This window comes from Netta rufina (assembly GCF_964035555.1).
Source record: "Netta rufina genome assembly, chromosome: 1".
NCBI classification, from domain to species: domain Eukaryota; kingdom Metazoa; phylum Chordata; class Aves; order Anseriformes; family Anatidae; genus Netta; species Netta rufina.
Window position 1 is genome coordinate 91,782,497 of NC_140123.1, and position 16,327 is coordinate 91,798,823.

Consider the following 16,327-nt stretch of genomic DNA (forward strand, 5'->3'; position numbering starts at 1 on the left):
GAACAACTGCTCCCATTGCAACATTTACATTTTCAGAGCAATTATAAATACATAATAGCACATGCCTTTATAGCTTCTTCTACAGTGTTTTTAGTTTGGGTTATTTTTCTCTCTCAAAATAAACATCCCTACTAGGCAATCAGGAGTTGGCTGAAGAAAGGGAGCTGGTCCCTGCGCAATCCAGCTCCACGGTGCATCTGTTTTAAATGGAACGGGCTCTAACAGCAAACTTGTTTAAAGCTAAGCCTTAAGCAAGGCAGTCTACAGAGCACACTCATAAAATTTTAAGAGCCTAAATTAGAACTTAAGTTGCAATTAGGCACCTGCTCTTAGAGGCAGTAGTCATCAAACTCTCTTGCCCGGGGTCTGGAGATTCAGCTTATGGGCCTTTGATTTCCACTGGATCTCCCATGCTCAGACTGGTCCTTGACCACCCTGGCAGGACTGAACAGTGCTGGGTCCTGCTCCCAAGCGCAGCCAGCATCTTCTGACAGTGCTGCCCTTTCCCTCAGCCTCCTGGGGATCAAAACTTGGGAGTGGTGTAGTCCCGCTCTCTTCAAAAGTCATGGCGACTGAGTGCTTCACAAAACACAGCCGGTACACTTACTCCTTCCAGATGAAAATCATAAGGAGAGCCAACCTCTGTTCCAGGGAAAACTACAACTTCAAATGGAGTATGCCTTTGCATGGAGTCAGAAAACATGCCCTGAGCAGTCTGTGGATGATCCAGTAGGTATTGCTCTGTGAATCTGAGCTTTGAAGAAAATCTCACAAAACGTACTCTACGTTTCTCCTTGCTTGAACTAACAGAAACTCTTGAAATTGCGATTGTCATTACTGCTTTTGTGAGCTGCTTCTTGTTGTAGCCTGCTGGATTCTTTGTCTTTGCAATTTATTTTTTTTCCTGTGACCCCCAACTAAATTTATATTAAAAATGACTCTTCCAATAATCGTTACAAAATTGTCATGCTGGCAAGCCTGAGAAAAAGAAATCTCCCCACGAAGACGTGTAGGAAGGACAAAAACAGCAGATGGTACCCATAGGGCCTCTGCTTATGCACGAGCCTCAACAAGAGGGGCCAGCCATTACGAGAAATGCTATCATAACTCAGTCTCCCCATCAGTCAGTCCCTCACCTCTTTGAGTGCGTGCCTGCTGGTACCATTTGTGCTTTGGTTCATGAAATGGAGATTTGCTCTGCATAAGAAGCGTCCACTGGGACACTGAAAAGCTCTCAGTAAAATTTCTCTAATCCATATTAATATCTATCGACCCGCTCCGGATTTATCTAAACAATCAAGGTGGTGAAGGAATTATTCATGGGATTATTCAACCCATGCAGCTTCCAGCATGGCCATCCACCTCATTCAGGACATTTCGTTTCCAGACGATTCCTCCTCGCAGGCTCTATCAACCAGAGATAAAAGACCCAGGCACGCGCTACACCAGGGGCACAGGCACCAGGCTTTGCAGCCTGCAGGGCTGGCTACCAGAAGCTCAAGTCCAAACAGAAGCAGAACTTGAAAATTCAGCAGCCGTGCACAATTCATACAATCCTGTCCCCCACCAGCATATCTTTGCTTCTCAGTAACACTTGCATCAATGGCTTTTTCAGGCCTTGCACAAAAAGAAGAAAGGCAAAAATTGGGGCTGTATAAACAGAAAAAATAAGCTATGAAACGGCAAATCCACAAAAAAATAGGTTTTCACACATCGCCTGGGTATTGCTTTTACACTGATGGCAATGAGCCCGAGTAAAAGCATTCTGCAGAACTGGCTCTGAAAGTAGCTGGTCACCACCACACTGTAACAAGGCTTTGTTCATCTGCATCCCTTCACCTACCAAAGCTGCAGACGATCAATATTAACCAGATTCAGGTGTAACAACTAATGTGTGTGTAAAATTTGGTCCAAGAATACCTGGGACTCACAGAAATGGTTATTTGCCCACCCAATATAACCTATGATGAATGCTTTAGCATTTTTTCATAGCAGGAAAAACTACAACTTCAAACGGAGTATACCTTTGCACGGAGTCAGAAAACAGGCCCTGAACAGTCTGTGGATGATCCAGTAGGTATTGCTCTGCAAATCTGAGCTTTGAAGAAAATCTCACAAAGATTAAAGTTTTGTGGCAAAAGACTCATCCTATAATAGACCTTGAAACATTTTAAAATACTAAAGCAACGCTGCATGTGTGTGCAAAATCACCAGGAGTAAATTACTTTCCTATAAAAAAGCTATTAATAGCCCACAAAGAGGGCAGGGTATCACGGAGATCATCATTAAAATGTCAACATCTGACACTAGACACTCCGGGGTTTTAAAATCTTACCCTGAAAAACTGTCCTCTTGCTGTGTCAGTGGGGTCTCATCAGCCTTCCACTTTTGCTGTCACCTTTTATGCATGAGAGACTGCAAAAAGGGTCAATAATAAGAATTCTGCTGCTGTAACTTAACATTGTTATATGTTGTTACCGGCTAAAATTTAAGAATGTTTGGATTAAAGGCAGCCCAGTCTAAGATGACCCTACAATCAGCATTCAAAAGATTTCTAAGAACTTTGTAAGAAGCACTTCAAAGCACTATAAGGCCACGGTTCCTATTTTATACTTTGGGGGGGTGCAGGAGACAATTTAGCATTTATAGAGTCCTCTAGAGGTTTATTTGTGGTTAAGTCTTTGCTGCAATTACTACCAACAGATACAGCATTCAAGAAAGCGCGTGAGCGAACACTACAGCAAGCACCGGGCTGAAGCGCAGGTTTCATCCCTAAATTAAATACCAAGAGTGGGAGACGTTTGATGCCTCTCCTAGCAATTCATGCAGATCTATGAAAAGAACAGGATTTGCACTTTTTTTTTTTTTTCTTCTAAAAGCATCTTATTGCTACAGACAAAATGCAAATACAGAAACGTGGGGGAAGATTTCTTTCTTACCACCACCACTGTGGACCACTTCTGGCACCTGGCAACTCTCAGAGTAACAGGAGAATTCCCATCTCCTCCCTCCAGGGAAGTACCACTGCTTATGTTTCAAGAGATTTGCTTTCTCATTTGCCTATAAGCAAAAAAGACATTCTTCAATGAACGAAGGTGAAAATACTTTGTTTAAAAGCAAAATACAATGCAAACAACACAGAGCTGCTTACCCTGCTCACAAATTCTTTAACTCAACCGCTCTCTACGAAGATTACCCATCTTTCTCTTTTTTTTTTTTCCTTTCTTATTTTTTCCCCAAAGAAAAGAGAAACCCCTTCCTATATACTAGTATTACACTCTGCTCCGCAGGTAACAACTACTATTGCTTTCAGAAGGTCTGACTGGCACATATCCATGAAATTAAAAGCAAATGTTCTCATTTTATATCTAGCAGTGAAATTGCAGCTTCTATTCAGAATGGAGAAGGGGCTTGCATACTTAAGAACTAGCCTACTTTTCCTAGCTTTACTAATAAGCATAACAAAAGGTATTTCTTTTACCTACAAAACCCTGTCTTGATAGAAGTTATTTGAAAATGAAGCAGAAGCAATTATCCACTCTCAAAACACACACTTAATCCCTATATTTTATTAAGAGCAGGTTTTTTTATGATCCTGAAGCAATTAAGTTAATCATTATTTAATTTTAGATTTACCGAACTGAAGATTTACTTCAGACACGAGCTCACTTTCCAGATAATTTAGTCTCAGTAATTAGAGATGTACTTCACCCAGAGGTGGCTTGTTTAAAGGCTGTTATGTGATTTCACAGGCCTTACAAGCTCGGCAAGGTTGGCGCAGAAATCTACAAATCAAAGTCTGTAAAACCTGAGTTTATTGGGGGGTGCTGTATAGGAGGAGCAGAAATAAAGACCGGGCATGTAGGATCACATTGCGTATATTTACCCTGGCCACCAAGCCGTTCAAAAACTGCTTAATTCTGACCTAGTTCTGACAAATCTGGGCAACCACCATGCCGACACTAGCAAACGCTAGTTAGCCTTTCAGCAAGCTACTAACGGGCTACCTCGGATTTAGGTCTGTGGGCAGCTCGTGACTCACTGCCAGCCAGCCCATCTGGGCTGGCACCGTTCCCAAGGCCGGTTTTCTGTCAAAATGCATTTGCTGGTTTTTTTGGAGCAAAGGGTAGCACCATCTTTTGCCACTGCCATTAGAAACAAGGAAAAGAGATGACCAGGCAAGCATTTGAAAGAGATACGCCACTTTTTGCAACTCTTTCTCACGCAAGTTGCCCAAGAAACCAAAGCTCAACACAATTAAATTCATCTATTTTCAAACCCTATTTCTATTTTCATTCCCTCCAAGCGTGGAAACTGTAGATTTATTTCAAGACTTTAATATTAGTGCTTTTATGATGCAGTTTGACTTTGTGCATAGAAATGACTACAGAACTCATGTGGCACCAATGGCGCACAGGATTTCAGCAAAGACTGATGGAGAAAAACATGAAGTTACAGAGAGACCAGGACATAACAGGTTTGCTGAAGGGAAATTACTAAAAATAAGTGCAAGTAATTCTTGGCTAGCTGGATCTCCAGAAAACACTGAATCATACTTTTCCATGTGGTGGTACGTTAAGTAAGCAAAGTTGGAGACCAGTAGAGGAACAGTGACACCAGGCCCAAGAGAGATGGTGACAGACAGTGTGGAAAGAAAAAGTTGCAGGAATTCTCAAAGTTTCTAATGAACACATTAAACACAAGCCAAAAAAATCAGTCTTCTGGTTCATTTTAACCAAACGATGGCTTGCGTACAAAAATAAAAATAAAAAATGACAGAAGCTGATGACAAAGTTGGGAAGCAATTTCAACACGAACGCGAATTGAGCTGTCATACAACAGGCATCACAGAATCACAGAATCACAGAATTTCTAGGTTGGAAGAGACCTCAAGATCATCGAGTCCAACCTCTGACCTAACGCTAGCAGTCCCCACTAAACCATATCCCTAAGCTCTACATCTAAACGTCTTTTAAAGACTTCCAGGGATGGTGACTCCACCACTTCCCTGGGCAGCCTGTTCCAGTGCCTCACAACCCTTTCAGTGAAGAAGTTCTTCCTAACATCTAACCTAAAACTCCCCTGGCGAAATCACGACCCATCACAACCTCAAAGGCTGGAACCATACAAGTGGGATGGAAACACGCTAATATACAAAGCACGGACCCATATGTAAAACAAGCAAGCCCCAGCCAGGTGCTGAAAGATGACCAGTCCTGGAGCAGAAGGGCCTGGATGATCCTAGCACAAAATACCTCAATCGCCACTGAGATGCAGTTGTGAAAAATGCACATGCAACCCTGGGATGTATCCAGTTAGTATCACGAAGTGATTTACAGCAGGTGCACTTGCCCTCGTTAGCAATAAGGATAAACCTCAGGGAGGGGAATAAGCCAGAAAGGCTGCTGATACCAGAACAAACAGCCATCAGCTGGCCCGGAGGTGGTTTAGGCTGCAACCTAACCAGAACAGCAAAACTGTGGGAGAAGCTTTCATGACCATGAACCTACGTGCTTAAGGAGGCCCATGTGATATTAATGAGGAGTTTATCATATTTATGATACAACACCTGCTGCTCTTTACAGCTCCAACTATTTTTGTGGCTGTCCTGTCTAAAAACTTGGTGAAAGGTCTATAAAACGATCACCAAAAGCAGCTGGTTCTTACTGCTGGTGGGGGGGGAGGTTGGTACAAGCACGTGGGTTACAGGAATAAAAAGGCTGACTTAGAGGGGAGGCTACAGAGTTCAAGCAACGTTCCCTACACATCAGAAAGGCCAAAAAAAAATCCTCTAATTTGAAATAACAATTTTAGAAATCGTATTTACATTACAACTCTCAAACACGTGTACAGTAATATAAAGTGCTCGTTATAAAAGCTCAGTATAAAAACATTCAAGTCCTACTTCCCAATATCCCATGCTACAGCAACCTGCAGAACTGATGCAACAAAGCATGCTACAGTTCAACAAACTGCACTGCTCAAGACAAGCTGCTCCTTGGAAGAAGTACTCTTCCTGCTTTTGAAGTGATTCTTGAACACTGCCTTCATGCATTTCAAAGGGGTCTTCGCCTTTTCACTGCATTTGTATGGTTTCTCTCGTGCAGACATTTCACTAAAACTGATAATGCTGAGGTCAAAGTTCCCATAATGAAAGACTGCAACTGGTAGAATAATTTCTGTTTCAGTATTGAGGCAAGGCAGGGTTATGCGAGAAAACAGGATTTGAAAGCAAGTTTGGTCTGACACTTTCTACTGTATCAGTGCCTGCACAAGTATTTGAGCCCTAATGTAAGTCTTTCAATTCAGTCTTTCAATTTCTTATCTTCTTTATTATTAATATTTTTTTAAAGTTTAACCATGGACAAGAAACTGGAAATATATCAAACCCCTGTTCTGATGTCTGCCTAGACTGAACACACACATCTAAGCAATGCATTGAGCAAAGAAAAGTCACATTCAAGCACACACATTTTTCCATTTAAAAAAAAAACCTCTTCAATATACATGTGCGCGCTTAAATGCTGATGCAGTTTCTTTTGCATAGCATCTTGCGCTGAATTCAATATAACAACCCCAAAAAACATATCTCCATTAGCTACTCTGATAACTCTGCTTTGAAAATATTTTTAGCATTCCAGCATTCAGGATGTACAGGACTGAATATATCCAACTTCATCTTCAGCATCAACTCAATAGGGCAGCACTTCATAACCTTACAGGTATCCACTGAAGGGCTTCAGCAAATTACTTCTTGCCACCTTCCTTCTACTGTGACTGTCCTATCTTAGAAAGAAAGCACCTAAAAACTAACAGTAATTGGAAACGATAGACCCTGAAAGTGCTTTCAGAAAGAGGTCTTCAGTCAGAGTAGAAGAACTAGGGCAATATCAATAAAGGTACGAGGGGTTTAAAACACTTCATGTGAAGTGTTGTTGTTCTGCCCATCCAACACAGAACTGAACTGTAGATCTTCTTGCCACGGCCGCTACAGGTGGCTTAAGCAGACTGAGAAGAGACTCACTAAAGAAACAGAAACTAGGAGATGACAGAAAATACCCATCATTGTGTTGGCTGTAAATCCTTCTACAAGGCATCTTTTATAAGACTGACTACTGACCTACACGAACCAACAACAGATGCTCTCCCTTTTCAAGACGGAAATTAGACTTGTGCAGCAAACAAAGTATTTAATTTTCCAGTGCAACCTGCAACCAAACTCTTCAGTTTTGAGCTTCTCTGTAAGACGGAGAAGAGATAAGCAAAACGAAGCAGATGAATGCATCCACGGCCTCTTACTTCTGCAAACTTCTCTGAAGAGAAGCGAGCTTGAGTACCAGCAGAAGACAAGTTCCATCTAATCCTGTCCGTAGCTTTCTGTGGAGGCAGGGCTCCGATAGATAAGCATCCTCCAGCAGATTCAGCAGTGACAGCTAAAACGTTACTGCCCTCTTTTGTATGTCCCAGCCTTCTGCTGGGGATTACTGCTTTGTAACTGGAACATGCACCTGAACCTTAGCTGCCCCAGTTCACAACTAAATTGCTTAGTTTAAACCCCTAATGAGTGTGTGTTCTTGTAATGACTCTTATTTGTTTATTTAAAAACCAATATATAGCAGCTGGAAAATTATGTTGGAGTTTACCCTGATTAAAGGCCTAAATAGGTAGATTTCTGCCTTCATTTCATGCCCCGTCCCAAACACAGGGACCAAGAGTCCCAGCACTATATTCAGAGTGAAACTTCCAGGGCGCTGCTGAGGCTACACAAGCTTTTCTCCCAGTACTCTGAAGTTTTCTTTGGTGTACAGTAGATTTATAGATAGCTTTCAGAGCTGTAGGTCTTTTAATGGCCTTCAGTCTGGTTGAGAAAAAAAAAAAAAAAAAAGTCTTCATAATTAGTCACTAATGAGAAGAAATTGATTGCTAATTTTTCTGCTCTTTCCAGAGCACTTTCCAGGTACTGCAAATTAACCATTTTCTTACAAATTCACTGACAATTTTAATCTGAAGGAGTTAGTTCATGGGATTTGAGATTTCCAGTTAGCATTTGACAGAAATAGCTTTACAGGCTCCAAGTTTCTAGCGGTGCCCTTTGGAGAGGCAGGCAGGCTGCATGGGGTGCCAGCTGGTCCCACCCGTGCTTGTGCCACAAGGGACCCCTGCAGCTCGCATCCTCTGTGTATTCCTCTCCCCAGTGCTGACAGAGAGCTCTGCCACCCTTCTGTGGTGCAGGGAAGTCTCTTTTCCCCATCTGTGAAGGACAAAAACCAGGCACAGCAAGGCCAAGTGACTCAGACCAACCACGTAGTGGATCTGAAGACTGTAGCCTCCCAAGACCCTTACGCAGACAAACAACATCTCCTTGAGCTCACCTACAGACTCCTCTCCCCTCTCCACACTAAATACCTTTTAACAAGGGACTGTCATCAGGGTCGTGAGTCAAGCAGGCTTGGCTAAAAATATTCTCAAATACTGCTCCTCACCTGCCTCGCTGTTGTCCACCTGATGCTCTGCCTCGACTCTGGAGACACTTCAAGCTTTCAAGCTTCTGCAAAGCACCCACTGCTGTCAGCGCTAGCACCAGCAACCTGCTGGCAAGAGAACCACATCCCAGCACTGGGCACGAACCTGCATGGCAGCTATTTGTAGCTGAAGGATCCTCCTACTCCTCTGTAGCTCTTTTGCTCCTCCTGACTAAACTAATTACATGTATTTCTGTTTATTTGTAACTCAAAGACAAGTGAAATTAAAAGGATATAGAACAGTAACCTACTTAAGAACTTTAATGAACATGAAGAGCAACTTTTAGAAATAAAATGTATTCTAAAGCACTTGCAGACCTAAATTGACATTTATTCCCTGCCCAAAAGCCTTCGCATTCTGCATTAAGAAAGTAAAAGCCTTTTAAAGAGAGCTTTAAAATACTGAGCTTCTGCACGTAAGATCTGAATGGGCAACGGTGAAACTAGCTGCGTTAGCTGTCATGTCTCACTCAATAGCACAGACAAGGGAAGTACAGTTAAATACAGCTGTATTCTGAGAAAAAAGTGCTCTTCTCTGTTACGGGTGAAGTTATTGTAGTGAAGGAGATGATAATTTTACATGCATCAGCTCTTCGGGATCTCAAGAAGTCAGACATATTCCACGTATTCCTTACCAAGAAGAAGTGGCCAAGATTTTTTTCTTTTTCTTTTCCAAATGCACATCTTTAACAGAGCCTAGTGTTATCTGCTCCAGAAAAATATGTGCCCTCAGCCTTTGAACTAGTGTCCCCCCACCACCACCTCGTTTACACATGGGAATTTTTTTTATTACTATCTTTATAGTATTTCTAATTAATAAGAAATACATAAATAAGATTTCCAGAAGGCTGATGGAGCTTGAGCTAATTATAATCTGAAATAATAAGGTAATTCCTAACAGGATGCATTATCTTTACGTTGTCCTAGCTTGGACTTTGGACTTGGCCAAACTGAGCAAGAGTAAACTTCTCTTTTTTTTTGAATTTAAAAGCAGAGGAAAATAACTCAAGTAGAAGAGAACACAGCTGCAGAGACAGAAAATGAGTATTTTATTAATCATCCACGAGTGCAGCTAACGAGCCTGCCAGCGGGTGACGCAGGGCCCTCTGAGGGGCCGGGGCTGCCCCACTGGCGGCGGGTGGAGCAGGCCTCACCTCAGCCCTCCCGCCAGCCCCATGGCTGGCACAGGCAGCAGCAGGGCCCCAGCTCACCCCGGCTGAGCGTGGCTGGAGCAGGTGCCAGCTATTTTTAACGCCTAAACCGCGATTTCCATCTGAGCTGCTGTTAAGTTGGAAAAGGGAGAAGCGGCCGCAGCGGCGGCAATGGGGAGGCAGCGGCACAGCGGTGAAGGGATGGCGATGGCCAGGACGTGGTCATGGTTTGAAACACCCAGGGGGCTGCAGGAACTACTTGCTCCCCCACAGCCATGCCAGGCTGGCTTTAAAGAAACTTATTTTCATGGAGGAAAGATGGTGACGCAAAATCACATCACGTATGGGGAGGCAGTTGCCAGAAGCCTTTACAAGCAGGCCAGGCTAACATCTGTCAGGAAGGAGGGCTGACACCTCCTGGGCCCCCTCTGACTCCCTGTGCTGTAAGCTAGCAGCTGCTGCACACCTGCAAGATGCCAAAAAACCTCGACCCTTCCTCCCTGAGCATCTTCCCCTTTGGCAGCAGCAGGAGGAGCAGCATGCACCTGCTCTGGCTGATCTCAGTGCTTCTGGACACTGAAACGTAGGCACCACTTGTAAATAAAGGAACGTGAGGCCGAATTAATAAATTCTGAAGTCCTGCCTGGCAGGACACTGCAGCAATAGTCTAATCTTCAACTAATTTAAATACATTAATTGATTCACCAGTTTGTTCTCAGAACGCTGATCTCTAAAGGCTATTCGAAATGTACTCAGTGGCAAACCATGTGCAAGGAATCGTGTCTGCAGCAGATCATCTGCAAACTGAGAATGACTTCAAAATCCATTTCACGTATATCGTTCTCCTGCTCTGAAAAATCTCAGCTTCTAAGATTAGAGATCTTTTGGAAGATTATTCATCTCCTCATCTCACACTTAAAAGGAGGCCAGAATTTAGACTGTATCTGAAACCATTCAGTACAAGCAGCTTTCCTATCAAGGGACCATCTTTTCATTGAGATCTATGATGTATCTCAGTGTTTGACTGAGATATTTAGTATCTTTTTTCCATAAACACAAGAGCTGAGCAGTCTTCTAATCTCTGAGATTGTAAATGCCCATATTCTACAGCTACAGTAATTAAACTAACTTCTCATGCCATTACCCACACCAAGTCTCTTCTTTAGCATCTTAAATCAAACCAAGATAAACTATTCTCTAAGATCAGTTGACTTGTCTCTCCCTCAAAAATCACTGCAGCCAGAATGATTCTGAGCAGATATGAAGCATCTTGTTAAATAGCCAAAAGGTCTCTTTTTTTTTTTTTTTTTTTTGTTAAAAAAGAAGTAGACGTCAATGCGTGTGGATATTTTTAGCACCTGAGTTGTTCTATATTTATTCCTTTGTCTCTCACTGGAGAGAAAAAAATAAAAACCACGATCCCTGATGAAGCATTACCAGGAAACATATTCTACTGGAAAGCCTGCTTTATGAATCTTAGCTTGATGAGCACTGCAACATGCATGTCACACCACCCATTCAACCATACTTGCCTCAGGGTTATGAGTACACACAGAATAACATTTTCTCAGTTACAATGAGGTGCTTAAAAAAAAAAAAAAACAACAACAACAACAACAAAAAACAAACAAAGCAAACTCCTGAGCCCAACCCTTCTGTCATTTTATTTTGATGCAACACCTTAGACTTGCACTTAAGAACTACTAACTTGAAGTATTTTGAAGCCACCACAAGACTCCTCCCTCCTACCTCCGCCCCCCCCCCCCCAAAAAAAAAAAATAATTCAACAAACCTTCTGGGATAGCTATTAAAAGCAAAATGAAAGCACCACCTCCAGCTCTGGGACACGAGATACTTCATCTAAATCTCAAGTCAGCAGCATCTTGAGCAATATTCAAGCAATAAAAGATTACTTCTCTCTTCCTTATTCTGTTTCCTTAGAGTTGTCACTTTCTTGCCCACAAGACTCAGGTCCCATTACCTCCAAAGTGTTTATTCTACCTCAATATCATCATGCCTCTGATCTTATGCAAATTAGCTAAGAATTTGTTTTCAAGGGCAGGATACAGATTATCAAAGGCGTGGGTTATTTGTGTGGGAAAGAGATACTTCTGATAGACAGGAAAAGCAGACTGTGTCAAGGAAGCTATTCCTAGTTGTAGTAAGCTTTCATTAAAAAAAGAAAGAAAATAAATTAAGACAGGGTCTTATATCATCAAAAAATCAGCTAATATATTTTGAGGCTAATAGTATTTCAATTTCCTGCTCTAGAAAGGTACCTGTTACCCAGCCACAGTTATTTTAGAAGTCTGAGTTGTGCTAGATTTCTTAATATAGCATAACAGGAAAACTTGGGGTATTAGGGGAAAGACGCTGATAAAATACTTACCCCTGTATATAAACTTCAAGCTTCTCTCCTCTGACCTTGAAGGACACAATCTTCTTTCCAGATAACCCCTATCTACAAGAGGCGTATCTCATCACTCAGCCATACTCTCGAAGTTTTTTTTCCAACTGGCATTACCTATGCATCGACAGCTCTCTAATCTCAGAATAAACAAAAGACAAGAAAGGGACTCCACAGCGTGAAACTGAACCAGAAACGTCTCGCTGCACACACTGATATCAAGTGAATAAGTTCAGTCAGAGTCAGGTTATTACCGAATTGATGCAGTGCAGATTACTTCAGTTTGCAACTTGCCACAAGGTTTGGAAAATCCCTACTTCTACACTATAGGCTTTTACAAGGTAAAAGTATATGTGTCTCATTACATCAACCGCAGACTGACCCTTGAATATTTGCCTTTGAAGACCTTGCACTGCATCACTATTGCACTATGGAAGCCAACAAGACTTCAGTTTATATTTACACAATTTTAAAACAAGCTGCTCTGAAGGTTTTCAACTCAGCAAACTCACCTAACTGTACTACCCAGTTTTAACTGCTTTCTTTTTTTTTCCCCCCCTCCTCCACTGGTTAAAATGTTTCCCATTCAGCTGTAGTTTAATTTATAGTCTTTCTGAGAAAACAAAAAAGAAATAGCTAGCTCTAATTCAAGAATCCTCTCAACTACATAAAATTCATCAAAAAAAAAAAAAAAGGAAACTTTCTCACTGTTGCCAATTCCTCGTTTACTACCAAAGAACACTTTATCATTGTAAAGTACCCCAAAGCAAGGCAACAGAAACATCCAAAGTTGTAGAAAGAAAGAAAAAAAAAAAAAACGCAACACACAACCAACCCAAACCCGTGTCCCATAATCAACACAAAGTTTGCTCAGGAGTACAGCTGTGGAAGAAGGGATAACAAATTTATTCTTATTTCCTGGATTAGAATCCACTGAGCTCACCTTTGTCTACCTTTCGTGAACTGAGTAATCTCCTTTTCAAAACGGATTAAATTCCAGAATAAGCATGGCAAGAAAAGTTTGTCCAGAAACATGCATTTTGAATAAGTCTTTTTTCCTCTTCTCTCTCACCTTTGGCTCTCTTCCCTTCTGCTGTATCATTTAATGTCCAAATTAAGCTGTTCTGTGGCTTTTGTTAGTACTCTGGTGTCAAACTGACTGCATACACCCTGTGAAACCACCTGTATAACCACTGAAAGGCAGTAACATGCAGCTAGGTATAACCCATTTGGAATTACGGACACAGAGTCTCTCACATACCCCTCTCAGTACTAGAGCCCTCCAACGTGCCTCTCCGAGCAGAGCCCTGCAGACATCCTAAAGATACGAGCTGATTCCTTAAGGAGAGCCAGGCACACAGACTCACAAGGACACATCCAAACAAGCAACTTGGGTGGGGGTCACTCCCAGGACAGCAGTGCTACAGTCCAGAGAATCGTCTCCAACACATGGGCTACAAAAATAGCTTCTTTCAGAGGACTTAAGGCTGCAACAAGACCTCCAGCACCTGCCCCTAGTATGACAAGCTGGAAAAAGCAGCAAGGAAAGCCCAGCAAGACCATCACTGAGACCTAGCCATCGCCAGCGTATCCTCCAGTGTATCCCAAGCAGTCAGCAGGAGACTCCGGCAGCCTTATGCAATGCCTGGAATACCCTCTGCTAAACAGAGAAAAGTGCCAAGGGCACACCGTAGCCCTAAGTAGTGTGCTTTCGTGTTCAACTTGAACCGCCATCTCCCAGTTCTTCATAAACCGCTTCATCTTCCACTGCGGCCTCTCTTGCCTCAGTACCATTTCTCTTTCCTCAACATCTGCCCTCCCTCTTCTGTAGCCTTCTTCACTGCTGAATGCTGCCACTTTTTAGTTTTATTTTGTATGTGCTCTTTCCAAATATCCTTTTCTACAGCAAAATCAACCCCTTCAGCCTCACAGAAGGCCCAGCATGGTGACACCTCGAGTCACACTGGAGCAGAACTGCTCATCATGCTATGCTGACAGGGGGCCAAGGCATCTCCAGTGCCAAGAGGTGGCTGACTAACCAAGGAGCAAGACTGATGACTTGTGAGTAGAAGGGGACTGGTAATCAGTGGCACAGATCTTTGGGCACATCGTCAACCCTACCTCCAAACAAAGGGATGTGCATTAACTTCTCTGATCCCAACGCAGGTAAATGCATTGCTTTCATATACCCATCGCTAGGGAAGAAGGGTGTGTGTTGAAACAGAATTGCAGTGCACTGATCTTGCATCTGCTAAGAGTCAAAACAAACACCAGCAGTCTGACTGGGAAAGCTAACGTGCCTTTAAAAGCAATTCCACAAGGGCAAAAGATTGCTGTTGCTGGTGGAATAGCAGGTAGTTAAACCAGAAAGTATCACTCCACTCCTTGCTCTGCACAAAAGCCTTTCTTGGTCCTGGTCACCAAGCACACAGCATGTTCTGCTAACATAGCTCTTCCAGGGCTTCCCACAAAGACCCTCACATTTGGCCACCTACTTTCCCAGCAGAGTGGGGTATGCGCTGATAATGAGGTGGAGGCACTACACACATCAGTTTTCAATTTCATCTATGGTTGACCGTGACCATAATGTGGGATGTTTCCATTTCTTTGGAATAGGAATAGCTCTTGCAGCGGTCAAGCACAGTAACACACTTCCCTTCACTCTGCTCCCTCTTTCATATTTCGAGAGGTGTGAAAACTTGAAAGCCATTCACTACATTTGGTCATTGAGGGTGAGCAGCAGTGCTCCAGGCCAATTCCTGATGCTTCCCTAGTGGTGATCCTCCTCCTATAGATGTCTCGCAGGGTCCCTGAAGGCTCAGCATGGAAGGAGTTGCACGAAGAGCCTGAGGAGTTGCAAGAAGGGCCTGAGAAAAGACTCACCCACTTTCTCAGTCCCATGAGGGTTCAGTAGCCACCTGTGATTCAGAAGAAATTGGAAATACACACTTTTTTGCGGGGGTAGGACCAGGAAACACGTTCCACCTCAACAAGGCAAGATACGAAGCCATGGCCCAGAAACCCCATTCCATGGCCTGAGGCCTGCAGGACTGCCAAATGGCTGCCCCTACTGCTTACCTAATGGTGGCTCCGGGCCAGGCAGCAGGTTGGACTCAACAGGCACATTGTCTGGGGATCCACCGAGAGCAAAGGCCCGGGTTATCTTGTTGACACCACCCACATGCTAAGCTAAAAGGTTTGGAAGACAGCCTTGGACTACACCCAGACTGGACCCGCTCACCCCACATCAGCTCACCACTGGTAGTAGGAACTGAAGGTCGTGCGATTTTACAGGTGACAGCCCCTCCTTTGCGCAAGGTCTGGGCTGCTCATGTTTCATTTGGTGACAGCAGAGACAGCGGTGCCATCTGATGGCAGAAGGCCTTGACCTTTCATACTCAAAGGCTCTGTGCCCACTGCTGGTCATCTCATGTCTCGAGGGCAAGAGCATCCTGCTACACCAGACCTGCCCACCAGGGACAGAGATAAAACAGCTACAAAACGTCTGAGAAAGCTGCGACTTCTGTCTTGTTCCTCAAACTACAGAATGTCCTGGAGGGTGAGAGTTTGGTCATTTGGTCGTGCTCCTTGGGCAGATGGTGGTAAAAAAAGAAAAAACACACCAATCTCAGAGTGAAGAAGAGATTAAGGCAGCAGGTTGAATGGGTCACTCAAGTGAGCAGGAACAGAAATTAACTTTGATCCCACAAGAGGCTTACACAGGCACTAGTGGCAAGGAAATGATGTGCTAGCACCTTTCCTGTGAAAGGGGACAGGTGACAATTTGACACTTCCTGGAGGAACAGCCCAAGGAGCAGAGGTCAGTGGGGCAGTTTTTCTTCAGAGACCTTCTGCAGCACATGCACAGGGAGGGCTGTGGGTCTGGGGAGCAGGCTAACCTGAATGCAAAGAAAAGTAAGGAGACAAACCCCATAAAACTGAAGCCTGATCTACTGGCCTGCTCCTGCTGCACTGCACGCTTCACCAATGCAGATAGAGTCAGCCACAACTCCTCTGGCAAAGAGATTGTCTCCCTGTGCAGAAGAATCCACAACTCGAAAACCCAGGCCAAAGCCCAGCACCACACTGTTGGGAAGATTTTTTTTCTGTTAAAAAGGCATTGTGAGTACTATGTGCTATAGTGCAGCACAGTTCTGTTGTTTTGGGCTTGGTTGTCTTAATAAACTCTCGTTTGAGGTGTCTGCTGGGAAGGTGCCTTTTTCAATCCTCCTTTCCCCACAAGGTGG

General features: G+C 43.4%; 1 protein-coding gene across 1 annotated transcript in view; it reads right to left on the reverse strand.

Annotated features, from left to right (window-relative positions):
• The window catches only part of AGPAT3 (1-acylglycerol-3-phosphate O-acyltransferase 3), a 57,815-nt gene extending 42,555 nt beyond the window's left edge, over window positions 1-15,260 (reverse strand). Inside the window, exons 1-2 of the mRNA XM_084287264.1 lie at window positions 15,159-15,260; window positions 2,940-3,060 (exon numbers count right to left, since the gene is read on the reverse strand). The gene's annotated coding sequence lies outside the window, so the exon portion shown is untranslated. The remainder of the gene's footprint in view (window positions 1-2,939; window positions 3,061-15,158) is intronic.
• Window positions 15,261-16,327: the final 1,067 nt, after the last annotated feature.